The sequence below is a fragment of the Pristis pectinata genome, chromosome 6, assembly GCF_009764475.1.
Source record: "Pristis pectinata isolate sPriPec2 chromosome 6, sPriPec2.1.pri, whole genome shotgun sequence".
Taxonomy (NCBI): domain Eukaryota; kingdom Metazoa; phylum Chordata; class Chondrichthyes; order Rhinopristiformes; family Pristidae; genus Pristis; species Pristis pectinata.
Genome location: NC_067410.1, coordinates 111,695,678 through 111,714,082, shown reverse-complemented (window position 1 = coordinate 111,714,082; position 18,405 = coordinate 111,695,678). Strand labels below are relative to the sequence as shown.

At 48.7% G+C, this 18,405-nt stretch overlaps 1 protein-coding gene across 2 annotated transcripts in view; it reads left to right on the top strand.

Annotated features, from left to right (window-relative positions):
• The first annotated feature begins 1,831 nt into the window (after nucleotides 1-1,831).
• fndc3ba (fibronectin type III domain containing 3Ba) overlaps nucleotides 1,832-18,405 on the top strand; it is a 347,890-nt gene continuing 331,316 nt past the window's right edge. For both annotated transcript variants that reach the window (XM_052018781.1, XM_052018780.1), the window contains exon 1: nucleotides 1,832-1,954. The gene's annotated coding sequence lies outside the window, so the exon portion shown is untranslated. The remainder of the gene's footprint in view (nucleotides 1,955-18,405) is intronic.

Here is an 18,405-nt window from a genome sequence, read left to right as displayed (position 1 = left end):
GTTTCCGTGATATGCTGGGCTGTGTCCACAACTCTCTGCAGTTTCTTGCGGTCCCGGGCAGAGCAGTTGCCGTACCAAGCCGTGATACATCTGGACAGAATGCTTTCTGTGGTGCATCGATAAGAACTGGTGAGGGTCAAATGGGACATGCCGAATTTTGTGAAATACTCCAGAATACTGGAATGATTCCTGGTGCCAATATTTAACCCTCATGCACCTTCACTCAGAAAGTGGATCTTTTGTTCATTATCACATTGCTTCCTATGGGAGATCACTGGGGGCAAATTACTGTCCCTTACAGCAGCAGGCAGACTAGATGAAGCACATTGGCTTGACAGCTCTGGGATGTTGGAGCAAGGAACCGTCAGGAACCGGGTTACGAGATGTGGGGTGGCTATTTATAACTGAGGTACTTAGGAACTTCTCACAGAGGGTGACTCTCTGGAATTATCTACCCTTGAGGATTTCTCTGGAGAGTTGGAGACTGAGGAGAGACCTGACAAGTATATAAAACTATGAGAGGCATAGATAGGGTAGAGAGTCAGAGTCTGTTCCCCAGAGTGGAAATGTCAAATACTAGAGCGCAGAGGTTTAAGGTGAGAAGGGAGATGTGTGAGGCGAGTTTCTTTACACAGAGTGGTGGGTGCCTGGAATGGGCTGCCAGGGGAGGTGGTGGAGGCACACAAAAAGCTGGAGGAACTCAGTAGGTCAGGCAGCAGCTATGGAGGGAAATGGACAGTGGATGTTTCGGATCCAACAGAAAGATACAGGCCACATTTAGGCAGATGGGATTAGTTTAAAATGGAGACACAAATCCCGATCAAGTTCTTCAAGTTACTTTATTGTCATCCACCCATATGCTATAAAAACACATGGAGGAATGAAATGTCATTTCCCCCAGATTCACACAAGAGGACATACATAGAACAGAGGACATACAATAAACGCAGACAGAAAAATTGTGCGAGTACAAATAATGCAAGAAATGCTATGTACAGGATACAAAATTAGTGCAAGGTTAGTGCAAAACCAACAAAGAAAATACAGAACTCAGTGTATTGCACTAAGTGTATAAACATGTTCAGCAGCGGCCAAAATTCTTACACGCTGTCGTGCAAACCAGGACTTTTGACGCAAAAATGTCGACATTTCCTACCCCACCCCCCAGCTGTAGATGCTGCTCGACCCCCTGAGTTCCTCCAGCAGATTAGTTGTCACTTTAGCTTAAATTGGCATCACGGTCAGCACGGATATTGTGGTCTGAATGGCCTGTTCCTGTGATGTACAGTTCCATGTTGTGCTGTGTGAGGCTGGATCATGGGGATCCTTGGCGTGAATGGTCAGGGACTGGAGGGCAATGGTGAACAGGCACTAACGAGGAGTTAAGACCTGAGCAGAGATCAGCCACCATCATACTGGAGACACCAGAGACTCCAACAATCTGCTGGAGGAACTCAGCGGATCGAGCAGCATCTGTGGGGGGGGTGGAAGGAATTGATGACATTTCAGGTCCAAACCCTGCATCAGGAATCGGTGGACAATTCCTTTCCCACCCACCCCCACAGATGCTGCTGGACCCACTGGGAGTTCCTCCAGCAGATTGTGAAGATCCCACCACCTGCAGTCTCCTGTGTCTCCTCCAACAGACTGATGATCACACTGAATATCAGGACAGGCTTGAGGGGCCGAGACCCCCAAACCCCCTCTTCCTGTTCTCCTCTGAGCTGACTGAGAGGCGCCACAGAAATGCAGATGTGAATTTTTTATGCGGTGAGTGTGTATTAGCCTGAATACGGTAGCAAGTAGGTTGGGATTCTCGCAATGTGTGCTTTCGACAGTAACATGGCGAGAGCCGTTCTGTTTCTCACTCTGATCCGGATCCAGTACAGGCATCTATAACTGAGGGCATTTATATAACCGGCCGGGGAAAGCACACACATAATCAGAATCCAAGGTAAGAGATTTCAAACAAACAAAACCCTTTGACAAAAGAAAACAGCTGTTGTTATAGAGGCGCTGAAATTCACATCCTTTTGAACCATATCTTTTTTTTCATGGAATTAAGCTTGGATTTTTTTCTGTATGCGAGAGAGGGAGTGTGTGTAGTGAAGTTTCGACTGTCGATAAGTCGAGACACACACACACACACATACAGAAGGGGGATCGGGAGGGAGAAAAGTTAGGAAAGTTTAAAACTTTTGTTTTTGTGCCTGTGCTTTTGCTCCGACCCTTTCGCTGCTGATCTGGGGCTCGGCTGGGCTCCAGAGGTTTGCTTTTTTAAAATTTCTTTTCTGGGGGAAAAAAGGCTCAATTAATACCCCTCTCCATCCATTTCCAGCACCTTTCCCTATATAATGGTTTTGGGGGAAAAGGTATCCGCGGATAGGAACAGCTTTTCATTTGCAGAAACCGGTTTATGGGTTTTTAACCCCTCTTCCGATGCGTTTAATTGCTTTATAGTTGTGTTTAGTTATCTCTCTGTCCCCCCCCCCCACCCCCCACAACCCAACCCAACCGCTATTATTTAAGTTATAATCAGGGGCAGCGAGTTCTTACAGTGAGATCAGGAGTCACTCGACAGGGGCACTTCAGAAAGGGGTTAAAAATAGCGAGGATTCTGCCCCTTGCGAGGTGTGTTGCCACGTATTTTGTTTTAACTTTAACACAAAAAAATATCTGATTGCCACCCCCTTCCTTCTCAACCGTTGATGCTGCTGGTTAGAGGCTGATATAAAAATACTTCTAAAAATAATATTTGCCAAGGAAATCCAGTGTGTGTGTGTCCAGTTACAGCATTCCCAGCATACCCTCGCATTCCAGACAGACTCCTAATTCCTGATGGAGGGTGGAATAAAATGGGAGATCTGTGCAAATGTTCGACCCATTGACAGAAGACATGAGTCATAATCCGGACAGGCCAAAGTCGAAACTCTGAGACTTCTTTTTTGGAAAAGGAATATAAGTCACCGTGTCCTTTCTCTCCCCCGCCCCCCTTGACAAAATAAATCCTAAAATATGGAGAAGAGGAATTAATTTAGGTATTTCAATGGTGTGCCACCAGAGAGAATTCCGCCCTGGGGCTGCGGATTGTTTTAAAATGGTTAAGGGGTCAGACTACAATTTGCAGACGGGGGAAGAGAGCTGGTCCGTGGATGGTTGAAGTTCAGATTGTTCTCCTGATAGCATCAGGTGTCGCTCCCACCCCAAGGCAGCCTGCAAAAGCTGCAGCCGAGATCTCGCTTTCAAAAAAAAAATCTGGATGCATGGGTCATATTGGAGAAAGAAAGAGACAGGCAGAGATTTATAATCACGGCAGTTCTGCTGCTTCCCATCGCATGGGAAATGAGGATCTTTTCCCTCAACGTGTTGCAGGGAGTTGGATTGAAATGATTGATTTATTTTTAATTTATAATATTTTCTGGATCCCTTTCCCCACCCGCCTCTGGTTTAGTTTCACTGTTGTGTCTGGGATTTTGAACTATTCTGTTTCAGTTACTTTAGGGAGGGGGAATTTGCAGGCCTTTTTAGCAAGTGAAGTGTGTTTTGTTGAGTGAACCAGGCTTCCAGCTCCCCACAAAGTCAGTTTCAAACAAGCTGGATCATTGTGATGAATTTCAGACATTCCAGGTCGCTGATCTTGCCTAGCCGGGAATTCTTGAAGAAGTTTAATTTAAAAAAATATAAAGAGATTGATGAATGGTGGCAGATTCTCCCAGGGCAGGTAGGGAGCTGATGCTGGGGCTGACTGAGGGGTAGTCAGCTCCGTGGGCCCCCTCCATAAATTGTTTTTCTCTGCTTTACCCCCGAAAGAAAAAGTCTGTTGCAGAACTATTTGTGCTTTGACTTGGTGCCAGGGTTGGTGGAGGGCTGACGAAATGTCCGTGGATGTAGGACAACGCATGGCTCCAACTGCAGTGGGGAGTATCTTCTGGGGTCCTGGAGATGCAGTGGGGAATCCAGAGGAATTTCACCCCTCGCTCACCCCCGGCTTGTGTGAGAAGATGGACACTCTGTTGGCTGGCTCGGATGTTGTGGTGTCCCCAGTAGCACACAGCCTGTGGAGACTGTAACCCACTGCCTCTGCTCCCAGGGCAGGGCCGGTGTGGCCATTTCACTCCCAATGGAGTGAGGTCTTGGTCTGATGGCAAGGAGGTCCAAGGTATCTGGTGACCAGACTCTGTTGCACGGATGTTAGTGCTCAGGGACTTCGTGCACAGATACAACACTTGCACACACGTGTACATGTGGGTGGACAATAAACACCTGGTTTTTGCCCACTGACCTCTTTATGGCCCCAACTGCATCCTCCCCCCCCCCCCCCATCCTAGTATTGGGATATGGGCCAAATGCAGGGAAATGGGACTAGCTTGGAATGGCACCTTGGTTAGCATGGATGAGCTGGGCCAAAGGGCCTGTTTCCACACTGTATGACTCTATGACTCTGTACCATCACACACCCTCAGTGTAGGGACAGCGCGGGTTGGACACGGAGGAAAATTCCCTCTACACCGTCCCATCACACGATCCCAGGGTCAGACACAGTGTGAAGCTCCTTCCACACCATCCCATCACACACTCCCAGGGTCAGACACAGAGTGAAGCTCCCTCAACACCGTCCCACCACACACTCCCAGGACAGGTCTCCCATTTCAACTTCTCTCAGCTGCTGTGGACATGGTCTGCCGTGGATAGGGTCAAGAACACTCGCGTCAAAGACAGACGGCTAAGGAAACTGTCAAAGTGCTCCTTCTAGCAGTCATTAGCTGGCCCTTTGTCCTTGATAAACCCTCCCCCATTCTTGGCTCTTAGTTGAGTGGTCCTTGGGTGTCTAGGCTGTAGACAATGTTGAATTGGTTTATTATTGTCTAATGTACTGAGATACAGTGAAAAACTTTTGTTTTGCATGCCATCCATACAGATCATTCCATAAATAAGTAAGTCAAGGTAGTAAAAAGAAAACAGAATGCAGAATATGGTGTTGTAGTTACAGAGAAAGGGCAGTGCAGGCAGGCAGGCAAAGTGCAAGGACTGACAAATGGTGAGGAACCTGCTCACTGTACAGTTATCGGTGAATCACGAGACCTGTGGACCTTCTGTCCTTTAGGTCATGGGGTTTCTGTTGGATCTCGGCCTTCAGGTGCCTGGAGAACTGTTCCCCATCTCTTGAGGCATGCTGGAGTTAATATTCGAGGATCTGCAGTTCATTAACTTCAGGATCTCCTGGTCATCCTCATCAAACCAGTCCTGGTGGGGAAGCCAGCAGTCTGCTCTCAGGTGCTGGTTCTGGCTGATTCCAAGGCAGTCCAGAGTCACAGAAGCAGGCCCTTTGGCCCACCGTGTCTATGCTGACCATCGTGCACCTATCGAAACCAATCCTATTTACTTGCACTTGGTCTGTAGCCTTCTAAACCTTGGCTTCCTAAATGTTGTGAGTGTGTCTGCCTCCAACATCTCCTCGGGAGTACGTTCCAAATTCCACCCATCCTCTGGGTGATAGAATACTTCTACGGATCCCCTCTGAACCTCTTTTCCTGCCTTCCATGAACCCCTCTGCCAGACACTCTGGGCTGCTGTGGGCTGGCATTGTGAGATCAGCTTTCACAGGGAGACTGATGTACTGATTCTACAGATGTATCCTGACGGGGTGCATCATGGTCTGGGACGGCAATTCGAATGTGCAGGAATGTAAGAAGCTGCAGAGAGTAGTGGACTCAGCCCAATACATCTCAGGCACATCCCTCCCCACCACCGGTAGTATCTACAGGAGGCGCTGCCTCAAGAAGGTAACATCCATCATCAAAGATCCCCACCATCCGGGCTGTGCCATCTTCTCGCAGCTCCCATCGGGCAGGAGGTACAGAAGCCTGAAGTCCCACACCACCAGGTTCAGGAACAGCTACCTCCCTTCAACCATTCGGTTCTTGAACCAACCGGCACAGCCCTAATCACTACCTCAGTATAGCAAAACTGTGACCATTTTGTACTAAAATGGACTTATTTTTTCTAATTGTGTTCTTTCTTGTAAAAATTGTGTGTAATTTATCTTTAATTTGTTTTTCTTGTGAATGTTGTGTATCTGATGCTCTGTGCCTGTGATGCTGTTGCAGTAGGTTTCTCATTGCACCTGTGCACACATGGACTTATGCAGATGACAACAGACCTGACGTTGACTTGAAGATCTTCAGCACTGGTTTGCTGCAGCGGTGTGACTGTTGCTGCCATTGTCTGGATCTAGGCTGATGGAGGATTCGGCATATTTCTGCCAAGCAGCCACTGGCCCCTGTCAGGGTGCTGGTGACGTCAACCTCCCTGTTGTCTCTCACTTGGACAACCACATCACTTCACGAGTGCCAGTTCCCGCACCTCATGTTTGTCTGATGAAGCAGAACCCCGCTAACGATAGGGACACGCTCCCGGCATTGTATCAGGTGGAGAACTCTGTTGGAGTTAGCCTTCCTGAATCCTTCAGTGCTGACCCCTCACAGGGGTTCGCGTCCCTTTTGACCCTGGCACTGATGTTGCACAGGAGGATTGATCTGTCTCCCCTTGGGACGTGGCCCTGGGATGTCCCCCTCGACCTGATCCAGGGCTCCCAGGGTCAGGGTGCTGATGTCCACAGGGTGATGGTTGTCTGTTGCAGGAGACCAGAGGGTGATGAGATGTTCACATATTATGCGCGGTCTCAGATGCCACGCTCTTTTCTTGTTGGTGGCAAAACCCCTCCCATGAGTGCAGCATCAATCTGCCCATCATCTCTCCCCCCCCCCCCCCCCCTCACCTGCTTCCACCTTTCACCTCCCAGCCTCTCCCTCTCACCTCTTTATACCGGCTCTCCGGTGCAGGGTCGTGTCCTGAAGTACTGACCATCCCTTTGCATCCACAGACGCTCAAAGTTGGGTTTATTGTCATCTGCACAGGTCCATGTGCGCACAGGTGCAATGACAAACTTACCTGCAACAGCATCACAGGCACAGAGCATCAGAGACACAACATTCACAAGAAAAATATAAATTATACCCAACTTTTACAAGAAAGAACACAATTAGAACAAAAAAAACCACAAAGTCCATTGTAGTGGAAAGTGGTCGTAGTGTTGCTATTACTGATTCAGGTTGCGCAGGTTGGCTCAAGAACTGAACGGCTGAAGGGAAGTAGCTGCCCGATCCACTGACTTCCTCCAGCAGTTTGTTCCTTGCTCCAGATTCCAGCATCTGCAGTCTCCTGTGTCTCCATTTCTCTTCCAATTTGTCCATCCAGAACAAGCTGTACCTTGTTCTCCTGCCCGTCGAGTCTCACTCAGGCTGCTGAAGTCACTGTCTGGGTTCCTGTGCTACGATATCAGAACGATGCTCAGGTCTATGGCTCTGGGAGTTGTCCATGAGGCTCCTGATGTTCCAGGACCTGGCTCTGTATGGGAGATGCCTGAGACAGAGTTCTTTACATGTGGATTGGCTCATGGTCTTGATGGTGCGAGGTCTTGGTCCAATGGGAAAGAGGTCCCAGTTGATTGACGGGCAGGGTGTGTTGCACACTTTTGCAAGGTTGGAATGCAGACCACAAACACGTACACACAGGTCTATTCTCCCAGTAAACAGAGCATTTGTGCTTTTGCCCTGAGCCCATTCATCAACCCCATCCCCTCTCCACTAATCTCAGGGCAGGGACAGCATGTAGACACAGAGTGAAGCTCCCTCTACGCCGTCCCATTACACACTCCCAGGGTCAGACACAGAATGTAGCTCCCTCTGCACTGTCCCATCACACACTGCCGGGGTCAGACACAGAGTGAAGCTCCCTCTACGCCGTCCCATTACACACTCCCAGGGTCAGACACAGAATGTAGCTCCCTCTGCACCGTCCCATCACACACTGCCAGGGTCAGACACAGTGTGAAGCTCCCTCCACACCGTCCCATCACACACTCCCGGGGTCAGACACAGAATGAAGCTCCCTCCACACCGTTCCATCACACACTCCCGGGGTCAGACACAGAATGAAGCTCCCTCTACACTGTCCCATCATACACTCCCAGGGCAGAGACAGCATGGGTTAGTTATGCTTCACAGAGTGAAGCTCCCTTTACAGCATCCCATCTTAAACTTCCAGGGCAGGGACAATATGAATTTTTCTTTCCTTCATAAAGTGGAGAATTTACATTGAGGATTTGGGACTTTGTACACCAGACACCGTCGAGCACACAAGCAATGCTTAATCCCATGTGAACACTTTCAAGCAGATAATGCTGGACAAAAGCACTGGGTTCAGCTAATCTGCCAAATTCTGTCTTATTTTGTGCTTCTAAGTAACAGCCAGTTGAGTTCTCGGCTTTGACCGTTGTCGACCCTGCCTGACTTTAATCTGAGTGGAATGGGGAGCAAGAAATTTGTTGAGCTTCCAGGTTGAGTTGGGCATTGTGTCAGGAGGTGGAGATCGCTGAGGACTGAGTGTTGGCAAAGAGCTTCCAAAGATATGGAAAGGAACACAGCTAAAGGGAGAGTGTAGCAGAAGTATCCTTAGATCTTACCTTTGGAACAGAGAAGAAGTGTTTTCCTTGCCCATTCCAGGCGGATAAAAATTGGATGGAATTCGAGGGAGGAGGCTATTTATACTCCGGGTGTGAGCCTTTGGAAGCAATGCCAAGAAATTCATATTGGAAACCAAATTTTCCTCTTTCCTTTGTTACTACGTACCTCTGCAATAGCCTCTGGACTTGCAGAGATATTAAAAAGAGAGACACCTCACAAAGAAACACCTGTAAGCATTGCGTGATGTCGCCTTGGTCTCGAACCATCGGAAGGCCATCTACAGATAAAGTACAGATTAAGATCCACAGATTAAAATCTAAAACCATTTACAGATTAAGATAGAGGGATTATGTGGGAGGAAGGGGTTAGTTAGTCTTAGGTGTGGTTTGAAGGGTGGCACAACATGGTGGGCCGAAGGGCCTGTATTGTGCTGTATTGTTCTATGGTACAGTGGTTCGGATTGCGAGGACCGGGTGGTTTGTGCCGAGGAATTTTCCTGCTTTAAGGATCTGTGTTCAGCTGTGATTTTTTTTTGGCTTACTCCCACATTAGTGTGCGTTTGAGCCGGGTGCAGTGCAACGTTGTCTATGCTTGCAAAGCGATCTCGGAAACAGCTGGAATTGTTAGCTGTACCTTGTTCTCGTTTTTGCGTTCCTCTCGGGCTCAAATCCCTGTCAGATTTAGTTTGGCTGCCATCAATAACAGCTCTGCTGGCACTGCCTCTGCAGCGGGGCTGGCTGTTTGCAAGCAGCGAGACCCGGTGTGGAGACTGTGGGTCTCAGATTGTGGTCACACAACAAATGGAGACTGGGAACTGACGGTGTGGCTGGACCCCATGGGTCAGTTCAGGTGAGCACTCCGGAAGTTTGGGTTTCCGATCCTTCGGCAGACACACACGACGTCAGTAAAATCCTTTGTTGGAGAGTCTGCTAACCCAGAAATGGGAACTGGTTATCGAATGTTAATTAAAAACAGAAAGTGCTGGAAACACTCAGCAGGTCAGGTAGCATCTGTGGAAAAAGAGACAGAACATGCAACAGCACGGCACAGAACAGGCCCTTCGGCCCACAATGTTGTACTGACATAGCTAATCCCTCCTACCTACAGATTGCCCATATCCTTCTATTTTCCTCTCATTCATGTGCCCATCCAAGACCCTCTTAAAAGCCCCCAATGAATCTGCCTCCACCACCCTATCAGGAAACGCATTCCAGGCATCCACCGCTCTCTCAGTAAAAAAAAACATGCCCCTCACGTCTGTTCTGAACCTACCCCCTGAGTTAATATTTCAGGTTGGGGACCCTTCCTCAGCTCTGGGACTGAGACAAAGCAGGCTTAAATTGCAGAGAAGGTGAGGAAGTGAGGGATAGGACAAAGGGAACACCTCTGACTGGGTGAGGGCAGGGTTGGCATGACAATAAGCTGCAGAAGTTTACTGATTGCTAGGTTAGTGACACAAGTTCCGGAGAGAGTGATGTTAAAGCTGTGAAATGCAGGACATATGGAGACGGGCTTTTCAACCCTAACCCTCCACGCGAACCAAGGTGCCTTCCTGAACTAGTCCATTTTCCCTCCAAATCCCTTCAAATTTTCCTATCCATGTACCTGTCTAATTGCCTTTTAAACACTGTAATCATACCCACCTCTGCCGTTTCCTCTGGCAGCTCGTTCCACACACCCACCACCCTCTGTGTGGAAAACATTGCCCCTCAGGCCCCCTTTAAATCTTTCCCCTCTCACAATCCTGTGCCCTCTACCCTGGGGAAAAGACTTGTGACCGTCCACTTTATCTGTGCCCCTCGTGGTTTTATAAACCTCTGTAACCTCAGCCTCCATTGCCCCAGACAGAACAGTCCCAGCCTATCCAGTCTCCCCTTAGAACTCAAGCCCTCCAGTCTGGCAACATGAAAGGGCTTACGTATGATGAGCGTTTGTCGGCTCTTGGACTGTACACACTGGAGTACAGAAGAATGAGAGGGGACCTCATAGCGACATTTAAAATGTTGATAGGAAAGGACAGAGTAGATGTGGCTAGGCTGTTTCCCTTGGTGGGTGAGTCCAGGACCAGAGGGCACAATCTTAGAATTAGAGGGTACAGTTTCAAAACAGAGGTGAGGAGAAATTTCTTTAGCCAGAGGGTGGTGAATTTGTAGAACTCCTTGCCACGTACAGCAGTGGAGGCCAGATCAGTGGGAGTGTTCAAGGAGGAGATAGATAGATATCTAAATAGTCAGGGTATCAAGGGATATGGGGATAAGGCTGGAAATTGGCATTAGAATAGGGTTTTTTCTCCCCATTCCCCATTTCTATTTCCCTTTCCTTGGAGCAGACTCGATGGGCCGAATGGCCTGCTTCTGCTCCCTTGTCTTGTGATCTTGTGAACATCCTTAGGAATCTTTTTGCAACCTCTATGGCTTAACCACATCCTTCCTACAGCTGAGCGACCAGAACTGCACGCAATATTTCAAGTGCAGTCTCACCAGCGTCCTGTACAGCTGTAGCATGACGTCCCAACTCCTATACTCAATGCCCTGACTGATGAAGCCAGCGTGCCAAACGCATTCTTCACCACCCTGTGGTGCCACTTTCAGGGAAGTATGTGCCCTAAGGTACCCTCGATTCAACAACGTCCCCATGGCCTTGTCGTTCACTGTGTTTGTCCTACCCTGGTTTAACTTCCTAATATGCATCACTGCACTTGTCTGAATTAAATTCCATCTGTCACTCCTTGGCTCACTTTCCCAGTTGATCTAGATCCTGTTGTAACCTTGGAAATACTCAGCAGATCAGACCTTGCCAATGAAGAGAGGAATCCTTAGCAAATATCACAGTCCATTATCACCTACCCAACCCGACATACTGCTGGATACTGGCCATAGAGTCATACAGCATGGAAACAGGCACTTCGGCCCAAATCGTCACCGCCGACTGTGTTGCCCAATGATCTAGTCCCATCCGCCCGCGTTTGGCCTGTAGCCCTCTAAACCTCTCCCGTCCATGGACTTATCTAGATGACTTTTAAATGTTGCTGATGTGCCCACCTCAACCACTATTTCTGGCAGCTCACTCCAAATACGCACCACCCTTTGTGTGAAGAAGCTGCCCCTGATGTCCCTTTTAAATCCGTTGCCTCGGATCTTAAACCTATGCCCTCTTGTTTTTAGCACCCCCTTCCTGGGAAAAAGACAAGTGTGCCTTCATGGTCAGTTCTGATACAGGTTTTTTTAAAAAAAAGCAGGTTCCCTGAATTGGTAGAATTCCATATTGAGCCCTGCAGGCTGGGACATACCCAGATGGAAAATGAGGTGCTGTTTCTCAGGCTTGCCTTGGGCGTCATGAACATTGGAGGTGGTGTGAATAGCGAGCAAGTTTGTCTAAGGCTACAGTGGGATATGGATCAGATGGAAAGTTGGGCGGATCATTAGCAGATGGAATTTACTCTTGACAAGTGTGAGGTGATGCATTTGGGAAGCCAGATAGATGCAGGATACATGCAGTAAGTGGTAGGGCACCAATGAGGAATGTTGATGAACAGGGAGACCTTGGGGTCCCAGTTCAGAGTTCCCTGAAAGTGGCAACACAGGTCAGTGGGGTGGTGAAGAAGGCGTATGGTCTGCTTGCCTTCGTCGGTTGTGGGTTCGTGGGCTGTTATGTTGCAATTTTACAGAACACATTTAGTCATTTGGACAGGAACATGGATAGGAAAGGTTTAGAGGGATATGGGCCAAATGTGGGCAAATGGGACCAGCGTGGATGTGCAACTTGGTCGGCATGGACCAGTTGGGCAGAAGGGCTGTGTGACTCTATGACTACGAATCCATGACAGCACTTGGAGTGTTGCGTGCAGTTCTGGTCACCACACTGTAGGAAGGATGTGACTGCACTGGAGAGAATTCAGAGGAGGCTCACCAGGAGGTTGCCTGGATTGGAGGACTTTAGTTACAGGGAGAGATTGGACAGGCCGGGACTGTTTTCCTTGGAGCGAAGGAGGCTGAGGGATGAGCTGAGACAGGTGTATAACATCATGAGGGGCACGGACAGGGTAGGTCAAGTCTAAATCTTTTTCTCCCATGGCAGGGGTATCAAAAACAAGAGGGCGTGGGTTTAAGGTGAGAGGAAGGAGTTTTAAAGGGGATCTGAGGGGAAAGTTTTTTAACACAGAGAGTGGGTGATATCTGGAACATAAACAGATACTGTCAGTGTATTTAAGAGGCATTTAGACAGACACGTAAATAGATACAGCATAGATGGATACGGTCCTAATGGGGCAAAATGGTAAATTGGTTTATTATTGTCACATGTACCGAGGTACAGTGAAAAACTTTGTTTTGCCTGCCATCCATACAGATCATTTCATCACATCAGTGCATTGACGTAGTACAAGGGAAAACAGCTACAGAGAAAGTGCAGTGCAGGCAGACGATAAGGTGCAAGGCCATAACGAGGTAGATGGTGAGGTCAAGAGTCCATTTTATCGTACGAGGGAACCGTTCAATAGTCCTGTAACAGCGGGATAGAGAAAAGGTCGGTATGGACGTGGTGGGCAGAAGGGCCTTGTTCTGTGCTGTACAACTCCAGGACAGTGCAGGAGGCCACAGATAGGTTAGAGCGGGAAGCAAATGGAAGTAGCGGGTTCAGAGTTACCCCTGGAGGCTGCTCGGCCAGCCAGTCACCCAACCTGCGTTTGGTTTCTCCAGTAAGTGAGAGACCAGGATGAGCCCCAAATGTAGGACAGTAGATTGGAAGGTGTGCAAGTGTTTCACTGCTTCACCTGAAGGACACCTCAGGTCTCTGGTGTGAAAGGGTGGCTGTTGCCTGTCCTGTGCATGGGAAGATCCCGTGAAGGCCCTGGGCTCACCCTGGCAAAGATATTCCCTTCATCCCACCTAGTGGCCCCACCCCCCAACCCTCTCTGCAGGGTAAAATGCACCTGTTCTCTCTCTCCCAGTTCTGTGGAAAGGTCTTTGACCTGAAACGTTGACTGTTTCTCCCTGCGCGGATGCTGCCTGACCTGCTGAGTGTTTGCACCATTTTCAGTTTTTACTTTGTTTTCCAGCATCTGCAGTTTTTTTTTTGATTTTCATCTAATTTTAATTAATTCTTTCTAAATTAGACAGTTCATGGAATGCTTACTGTACTTCTGGGAATAAATCATGAGTGCAAGGACAATGTTTTATGAAAATATTTGTGTTGGCCTTTCACTTCAATGTGACTGTTGCCTGTTTCTTGCTTTTCATTGTGAATCACGGATAAAAGTGACTTTCAGCAGAAAAACATTTTAGCCCATTGTGACAATACCTGTTGTTAGAGGGAATCCCAGGTAATCCCACTGCTCCGCACTTCTCCTATGTCCCTGTATCAATCCCCAAACTAATCCCACTGCCCCGCTCTCTCCCCACAGCCCTTTATCTTTCAATTATTATCCAATGTTCATTTAGTCTTAGACTGCGCCCTGCAGAATCAGTCCATGCATGAGTGGCCCCCTTCTTATTAAACATCGCTGAACCTCCCTTTAACTTCTTTGGTGGTGGACCCTCTCACACATTCCTAAACCAGTGACCTTTACATACGCTTTTTTTTGAAACAAGTTGATAATTTGAAAAAGACTACTTCTCTAGACCTAACAATGATGCAACATCTCAACACCCAGAGCCTCCTATCTGCATTGAATTTATGCTTGCTGTGCCTGCAATAACTTCGATAATTGAGATATCCACAAAGGCAGGCAGTGCTCACTGTGGTCAGTCCAAATCATTTCCATAAAATTTATCCTGGTTGCTTTTTTTTAAAAAAAATTCTTATTTGTGCAACTGGACTTTCGAGGAGTTTTGTACCTAACTTTCTGACCACTCACATGTTCTATCCCAACCCTTTTTGCCCAGTCCCACAGGTATATAACCACACTGGTGCATGTCCACGTTGTTACATTTTTCATGTGGCTGCTGATTTTAGGATCTCACTCACTAACTTGTGCATTTCACAACCCTCGTTCCACAATCCCAAACTACCCTTCCTGCAGCTCTCCTCGTAACCCTGTGTTAGGCCGCATCTGTAGTATTGCATTCGGTTCTGGTCACCCCATTACAGGAAGGATGTGGAGGCTTTGGAGAGGGTGCAGATGAGGTTCACCAGGATGCTGCCTGGATTAGAGAGCATGTGCTATGAGGAGAGGTTGAACAAACTTGGGTTGTTTTCTCTGGAGGGGCGGAGGCTGAGGGGAGACCTGATAGAGGTTTATAAGATTATGAGGCATAGATAGAGTAGACAGCTGGTATCTTTTTTCCAGGGTTGAAATGTCTAATACCAGAGGGCATGCATTTTAGGTGAGAGGGGGAAAGTTCAAAGGAGGTGTGTGGGGCAAGTATTTTACACAGAGAGTGGTGGGTGCCTGGAATGCACTACCTGGGGTGGGGGTGGAGGTAGCTACGATAGGGGCGTTAAGAGGCTCTTAGGCCCATGAATGTGAGGGAATGGAGGGATATGGACTGTGTAGGCAGGAGGAATGAGGTGTCATTTGCTTAATAAGTTTGGCACAACATTGTGGGCCGAAGGGCCTGTTCCTGTGCTGTACTGGTCTATGTGTAAATCCCAGACTAACCCCACCACCCAGGTTCTCCCCGGACCCCTGTGTCAATCCTAAACTGACCTCACTGCCCCACACTACGTGGAAGGTTGTGTTGAGTGAAAGATAAGATAATATTTCTTTATTAGTCACATGTCCATCTAAACACACAGTGAAATGCATCTTTTGCGTAGAGTGTTCTGGGGGGCAGCCCGCAAGTGTCGCCACGCTTCCGGCGCCAACATAGCATGCCCACAACTTCCTAACCCGTACGGCTTTGGAATGTGGGAGGAAACCGGAGCACCCGGAGGAAACCCACACAGACTTGGGGAGAACGGACAAACTCCTTACAGACAGTGGCCGGAATTGAACCCGGGTCGCTGGCGCTCTAATAGCGTTATGCTAACTGCTACACTACCGTGCCTGCCCACTGCTGGTCCTGTTGAATGGTGAGGGGGGGGCACCGTATGGCCTAAATCCTGCATCAATTCCTTACGTTCTCATGCTTAGTATATATTCGAGCTCTACTTTCCAATGTGTGTCCGGATAGTTACTTCTTTTTATTTCAAAAATAAACTTAATTCATAATAAAATATATATACCGAGGAGGAAACAGTGCAAAAGCAAAACCTTAACATTCATGGTTGTTACATTCAATAGTTTAAACTTTGAAGAAAAAACCCACCAGCAGACACAGCACCGTTACCCCTCATGTGGCTCCCTGAGGCGATCCCCCTTCCACTGTTCGAGGGGCTTCCCCACCCAACTCTGCACCTCCACGTGTCGTAGGGGAAGGAGCCCAGACTGTGCTCCTTCCCCACGCAGAGCTGGTTACTTCTACAACTGTACAGTACCTGAATGTTTGACGGATCTGCAAATGTTCACCCACCTTTGAATTCTGGGTTCCGAGAGTTGCCCCCACACTTACATCAGACTGATGGGTCTGCTCCTCCCCTGAAAGCCATGCACCCACCCCTCCCTACTCCTTCTGTCCTCCTCCCCTTCCCATCCCCCTCTTCTCCCCTGTGTGCTCAGCTTGCTGTCAACCATTGCGATCCGGGCTCCTCTTCTTCACGTCTGTGCTTCCCATGTCCTGTGTTAGATCAGCACCTCATCCATTTCCAGGTTCTGCCTGCGTTAAACACCTCCCAGCAACTGCGAGGGGTTTGCAGTATCTGTGACTGCACTAAGTATTTGTCTGAGTAGGGATTACTCACTGTGTCACAGTGAGGAGTCAGTTTATTCACCAGGCAAGGATTAGTCACTGTATAACTGTACAGACCTGGTTTATCTCCACGTTGAGGGTTACTCACTCTGTAACAGCACAGAGTTGCTGTTTATTCCACAGGATAAAGGTCAGAGAGTCATAAAGCACACAAACAGGCCCTACGGCCCACCATGTCTCGGCTGACCATCAAGTACCTATCTATATTAAGACACAAGTGAGACTGCAGATGCTGGGATCTGGAGCAACACACAAAAAAGCTGAAGGAACTCAGCGGGTCGGGCAGCATCTTTGGGGGGAAATGAACAGTCGGCATTTCGGGTCGAGACCCTTCACCTGGACTGGAAAGGAAGAGGGCAGAAGCCGGGATAAGAAGGTGGGGGGAAGGGGAGGAGTCCAGGTGAGGGGGAAAGGTAGGTGGGAGGGGATGAAAGGAAGTGCTGTGAGAAGCTGGAAGAGGCAAAGGGCTGAAGAAGGAGGAATCTGATCAGGGAACAAAGGGAAGGGGGCGGGCAGGTTGCGAGGGCGGGGAGGGGTGGAAATGATGGGGCCAGAGGGATAAGGGAAAGCGAAGGGGGGAGGGAGGGAAAGCGGGAGTGGTTACTGGAAGTTAGAGAAATCGAACTGTCGCTGTACCCAGCGATACTAATCCCCTTCACCAGCACTTGGTCAACAACCTTCTATATCTTGGCGATTAAGAAATATTCTTAAACGCTGTGAGAGTCTCTGCCTCCACCACCTGTGCGTTCCGGATTCAAAACACCCTCTGAGATCGCACCCATTCCGTCCACACTTCCCGCTGCCTCGCTGAGGCAGCCGACATAATCAAAGACCCCACCCACCCCGGACATTCTCTCTTCTCCCCCCTCCCATCGGGCAGAAGATACAAAAGCCTGAAAGCACGTACCAGCAGGCTCAAGGACAGCTTCTATCCCGCTGTTATAAGACTATTGAACGGTCCCCTAGATAAAATGGACTCTTGACCTCACAATCCACCTCGTTATGGCCTTGCACCTTATTGTCTGCCTGCACTGCACTTTCTCTGTGACTGTGACACTTTATTCTGCATTCTGTTATTGTTTTCCTTTGTACTACCTCAATGCACTGTGTTATGAAATTTGAAGGGGACCTGAGGGGCAAGTTTTTCACACAGAGGGTGGTGGGTGTGTGGAACGGGCTGCCAGAGGAAGTGTAGGGGCGGGGACAATTTCAGTGTTTAAAGTACATTTGGACAGGAACGTGGCTAGGGAAGATTTAGGGGGATATGGGCCAAATGCAGGCAAATGGGATAAACGTAGACAGACATCTTGGTCGGCACGACAAGTTGGGCCAAAGGCCCTGATTCTGTGCTGTGTCACTTTATGAATCTGCCCTATGAACGGCAGTTCTAAGGGAGTGCTGCACTGTCAGAGGGGCAGTGCTGACAAGTTGGGCCGAAGTTTCCATGCTGTTTTACAGTGAGTCTCTGGTGGCGCACTGATCATGGTCGTCCTGGTGTAAGCCGGAGGGGTGAATGGCAGGCTCCTGCTCTGACCTCGCATGCCCTTGGGTCAGGGAGTGGTCGAGATTTGGCGCAGAGTGCCTGCGGTGTGTGCGCACGTTTGTCGAAGTCTGGAGCCTTTTTGATTTGCAGCAAGGCTTTGTTCTGTGCCCGCAGCACTGGAACCCTCTCACAGCCTCAAGGATCTGAGGAGAATAGACACTCTCTTCAATCTGCAGCTGACGTGAGCAATACACAGACTGTTCCACATGAATGCAGTCCTGTTGAGTGATGTCAGAGAGTGGTTTGTTACAGCTGGCATGCTGTGTTGTGATTGGCTGTGGGGCTTCGATGATGACAGCACTGGAAAATGCATGTTGAACTATCTTGGTGTACGAGACACATGGCTGTTTGAATGCTATGGTTGCAGGACTTTGAACTAAAGTCTGGCGATTTGTTTAGAGTTTCAAAAAACCTTCCACATTTTCTCTGCAATGTTGGCTGCAGTTTCTAAGTTCCCATGACACACAACCCTTCCAGCTCACTGACTGCTTTCCACTGGTTCAGTGGGGAGTGCACTCACCCCGAATCTGAAGGTTGTGGGTTCAGACCT